General features: G+C 37.1%; 1 non-coding gene across 1 annotated transcript; it reads left to right on the forward strand.

Annotated features, from left to right (window-relative positions):
• Positions 1-1,355: 1,355 nt before the first annotated feature.
• LOC128592871 (U6 spliceosomal RNA) lies at positions 1,356-1,462 on the forward strand. The gene has a single exon (XR_008382083.1). It is a non-coding gene; the product is annotated as a U6 spliceosomal RNA (small nuclear RNA).
• The last annotated feature ends 3,456 nt before the right edge of the window (positions 1,463-4,918 follow it).

The following is a 4,918-nucleotide window of genomic DNA, read 5'->3' on the forward strand; positions in this document are numbered from 1 at the left end:
TGCAACAAAAAAAATAGTGGGGGGGAGAGGGGAGTGGATGTGTATGGCAGGTGCCTGTAATTCCAGCTACTTGGGAGGCTGAGGCAAGAGAATCACTTAAACCCAAGAGTTTGAGGTTGCTGCGACACCACAGTACTCTACCAAGGGTGACAATAAGACTCTGTCTCAAAAAAAAAAAGACTTTTAAATCTAAATTGAATCTTTATTTAGAAATCAATTTACATGGGTAGACTCTTTGCCCACGGGTATTTGTTTGCTATCTTATGAATGTTTCAAGCCTGCACTTTTTTTCTTAAGGTTATAAATGTCTCTGACTAAACAAAATATGATGATATATTTCTGTAATAAATATTTCTCTGACATTATCTATTTATCTGTCCATCAAAATGTGCAAGCTTATCTAAAAGCAGTCATCTATCAAATTTTTTATTTTGTAAAATAAAAATATCTATAAATGATTCGTTTTCTCCTCTGCCCTCCAAAGGAACTAAAATAGTGAGACTTCAATTTATCCCAGAGATTGTAAACTCAATCTGACCCTGCTTCTGAATAAGTCAAAGGCTACTCAGATTTATTTAACCCCTATTACAGACAGCAAACTATCTTACCTAATTTATTTTTTTTTTAAAGAAGAGATAGAAAATTCTCTCTAAAGCTTTAGCAAATGCTTCTTTTCAAATGATATTTCTATATCTTAAGAAAAAGAATAGAATCATAATTCAGGCAGAATTGGCCTACAGACATAGGCTGCCAGAGAAGGAAATGCTCCCTGGATCAGATAGAACCAGGGCAGAGACACTGCCTCAACAAAGGGTGACTATGAAAGCTGATGGTCAGAAGTCTGTACTGCAGATTCTGTAAAAAGAAAATGAATTCAATCTGACATGAATACCCAAGCAGTCTACAACAACATTTTCACTTACTGGTGAATAAGGAAATTAAGGGGTGACAACATCATGAATCTACACAGTCCATCTGCTTTGAAAAAAGATGTCAGCAAATAGCAGCAAACATGGAGAACAGAGTTCACATTTTAGCAAAAACAGATTTGTCAAAGGCTGAAATTTAAGGCAAAAGTCCAGTCCCAACAAGTTTCTATGAGGAACCAAGGAGCAAATACATTCGTACTGGCTAGACAAGGTGAAAGTAGAGAAACTTGAGCACGCAGGGATGTTAGCACACATAAGCTACACAACCTCTCCACAGTACACAGCCACTGTTAAGCATGGGCTCCTAATTCTAGATCCTTGCCTTGGGCAAACTAGACCCAAAAATGGCACAGAATTATTCACTTTTGCCTCTTGGATTCCCTGAGATGGTGCAACACGTAGACTTCATAAAACAAAATGATAAAAGCGCTCACTTTGGTAGCACATATACTAAACTTGGAACAATACAGAGAAGATTAGCATGGCCCCTGTGCAAGGGTGACACAAAAACTTGTGAAGCATTCCATATTTGTCATGATCCCACTACTAAGCATCTACCCAGAAGAAAAAAAAATCATTTTGTCATACGAACATTTGCACTAGATTGTTTATCACAGCTCAATTTACAATCCCAAAATGTGGAAACAACCTAAATGCCCACCAACCCAGGAATGAATTAATAAGCTGTGGTATATGTATACCATGGAATACTATTCAGCCATTTAAAAAGATGGAAACTTTACATCTTTTGTATTAACCTGGATAGAGTTGAAACAAATTCTTCTTAATAAAGTATCACAAGAATGGAGAAGCAAGAATCCAATGTACTCAATTCTAATATGAAGCTAGTAGACAACCGAATATATGCCCACATAACAGAAAAACTCAAATCAATACAAGGTAGGGGGCAGGGAAATGAGGAAGCAGGGAGAAAGGAGGAAAAGGGAGGATGGATGTGCTCCCACTTTTTTTTTTTTTTTTAAAGGAGTCTCACTGTGTTGCCCTCAGTAGAGTGCCACGACATCACAGAGGACAGCAACCTCAAACTCTTGGGCTTAAGCGATTCTCTTGTCTCAGCCTCCTCGTAGCTGGGACTACAGGCGCCCACTACAACACCTGGCTATTTTTTTGTTATTGTTGTCATTGTTATTTAGCAGGCTTGGGCCGGGTTCGAACCCACCAGCCCTAATGCATGTGGCTGGTGCCCTAACTAACTGAGCTACGGGTGCCAAGCCAGGTATGCTCTCCATTAATAGGCACAATGTTAGGGTACATGGCACACATCTTGGAGGGAAGGACACAATTATAAGAGGTACTCTACTTAGCAAATGCAAATATTGTAACGTAATTCTTTGTACCCTCAAATTAACCTGAAACAATAAAAAATAAAGTGATAAAAACTCAACTATCTGAGGGAAACGTAATATGGAAATCACCAATGCAATAGGTACATCAACAATAAGGTGATGATAAAAAGATAAATCTTTTCTACTATAAACACCGGAAACTTGAAATAGTACAGTGTTTTTAATGCCCCTCCCTTAAATGTCAAGGTTTAGAAGCCAGCTTCAAGCCCCTTTTTCTCTTGATCATCAAGTTTCTTAGTTAAGGTTCTTTTTTTCCAGCAAAATCTCCTGCTGTGCTTGAGAATTTCTTAATTACATTTTCAAGTTTTCTGCAATCATGGCAGATAAACTACAGAAAGTAATTATGGAGCTAATAAAAGGAATGAAAAACTTTTTTTTATTTTCCCCAAAGCATACAACAATGCAAAGTTGTAAACACAGACTTAAATGATTTGCTACACATTTGTCTCAGCAAATTAAAATGCCATCTACCCTTTATGAAAAGAGTAGATAGTAAAAATTGAATGTAGCAAAATAAAGACTAGAGCCTGAATTTCTATCCAAACTCACAGTGGGACTAATTAAAAGCTAAAGTTTAAAAAATCTAAGTAATTTCCAAAATTGCTTTTTTTTAATGATTTAAACTACAGCAAATGTTTGTGGTAGAAATTTTGGAAAATGTAGAAAAATATCAAAAACAGTAAAAAGAAACACTCAAAAGCCCAACATTCAAAGTGAGATAAACTAACATTCAAGCATATGCTATTCCAGTCTCTTTTCTAGGCATACATGTGCATTTTTTATATGGAGAAATCATAGTCCACTGAATTTTTTTGTAAACTGCCTTTTTCCCTTAAGCACAAACTTGAAAATTTCTTCATGTCATTGAAAGTTCTCTACAGCACTATTCTACTGACTATGGAGTATTTAATTTTAAGAATATACTATGATTTGCTTCACCAATCCCCTATATTTGAATACATACATGCATTAACACTTTGTTTTCAATTTTTTTCTTACTGTGCACAATGCTTTAATAAATTTCCTTTTATATATATCTTTGTGTACAACCATGACTATCTCTTAGGTTATATTCACTTTTTAAAGATAGTAGTAAGTTTAATGAATTCATAAAATCCTGTGATAGAAGCGACAGAAGGTTAGGGAGATGGCTATTCTTTATGCCATCTGAGAAAGGGACATGAGGACTGAGAATTGAATGATGAAAAGAGAAGACTGTCAGGCTCTTTGAAGTCAGTCTACAAGCAGAGTGAACGACAAGAACATAAACCCTGAAATGGCACATTTAAGGGCTAAAAAGCTAGCCAGTGAGAACTGAAATATAGAGAATAAAGAGGAAGAGTGTAGCAGATTAAGTCAGGTAGGTCGCAGAATGGGTGCCCACAGATCACACTCAGCCTAACAGTGTTTTCGAGATTTCGTTGAAAACAAAACCAATCCTGACTTGCAATTTCCCTTGAAACATTTTTAAAATTTGGCCATGTGCCAGGCGTGGTGGCTCACACCTGTAATCCTAGCACTCTTGAAGGCCGAGGCAGGTGGATTGTGTGAGCTCACTAGTTCAAGACCAGCCTGAGCAAAAGCGAGACCCTATCTCTACTAAAAATAGAAAAACTGAAGCAAGAGGAATGCTTGAGCCCAAGAGTTGGAGGTTGTTGAGAGCTATGATGCTGCAGCACTCTACCCACGGCAACAACTTGAGACTCTGTCTCAAAAAACAAAAAAAACCTTGGCCATGCCACTATGCTGGACCATTATTCCTGAATAACAGTCACTTTCAATACAGAGCAGTATATGTTCCCTTTCCACTCCCTTTAATGGGGTTTGTGTTCTTAAGTAGTAGATATTTGAATTAGCAACTCCCGGTGCCGTGTGGGTTTAATTTAATAAAGGCCTGGATTCATCTTTTCTCAGTGTGCTAGAATCACATAATGAAGGGTTTTAAGTGACAAGAGTGATTTGATCTAAATTTGTAAGATCACTCTGACTACTTTGTTGAAAATAGATTGTGGCAAAAGTAGGAGATGAGCAAAGTTAATGAAAGATGTTGGGAGCTAAGGCCAGTGTAAACAGAAAGAAATGGACGAATCCTGAGCATATTTTAGAAGTACAGCTGACTGGACTCTACTAATGCATTAACATAAGGAAAGGGAATGAAGGGTGACTCCCAGGGTTTGCTTCGAGCACTTGGGTGGGTGGTGGTGCCACTTACCAAGACAGGAAAGCTCAGGGAGGACAGTTTTGGAAAGAAAATCAAAGCTGTTTGAGAGTTATTAAACGTAGGACATCTATTAAACATCTGAGTGGAATATTAAGTAGGCAGTTAGATGAGCCAGCAGCTTAGGAAGAAGGTCAAGACTGGAGATATAAACTGAAGGTTTAGGTTATATTCTTAAAAGTAACGTTGCTATAATAAAGGATATGCAGATGTAAACCTTTCACTACATGTTGCCAAACTGCTCTCTAAAATGGGTGAATCAAACGAGAACATTTATTTCCTAGTATTACCAACAACATTGGCTTTATTATTTCTAATTATTGCCAAACTGATAAAGAGAAAATGGTATCCATTTACACTTGCATTTTCTGCAACTACTAGTTATGCTATTTCTTTATACTTAC

This window comes from Nycticebus coucang, chromosome 8, assembly GCF_027406575.1.
Source record: "Nycticebus coucang isolate mNycCou1 chromosome 8, mNycCou1.pri, whole genome shotgun sequence".
NCBI classification, from domain to species: Eukaryota; Metazoa; Chordata; class Mammalia; order Primates; family Lorisidae; genus Nycticebus; species Nycticebus coucang.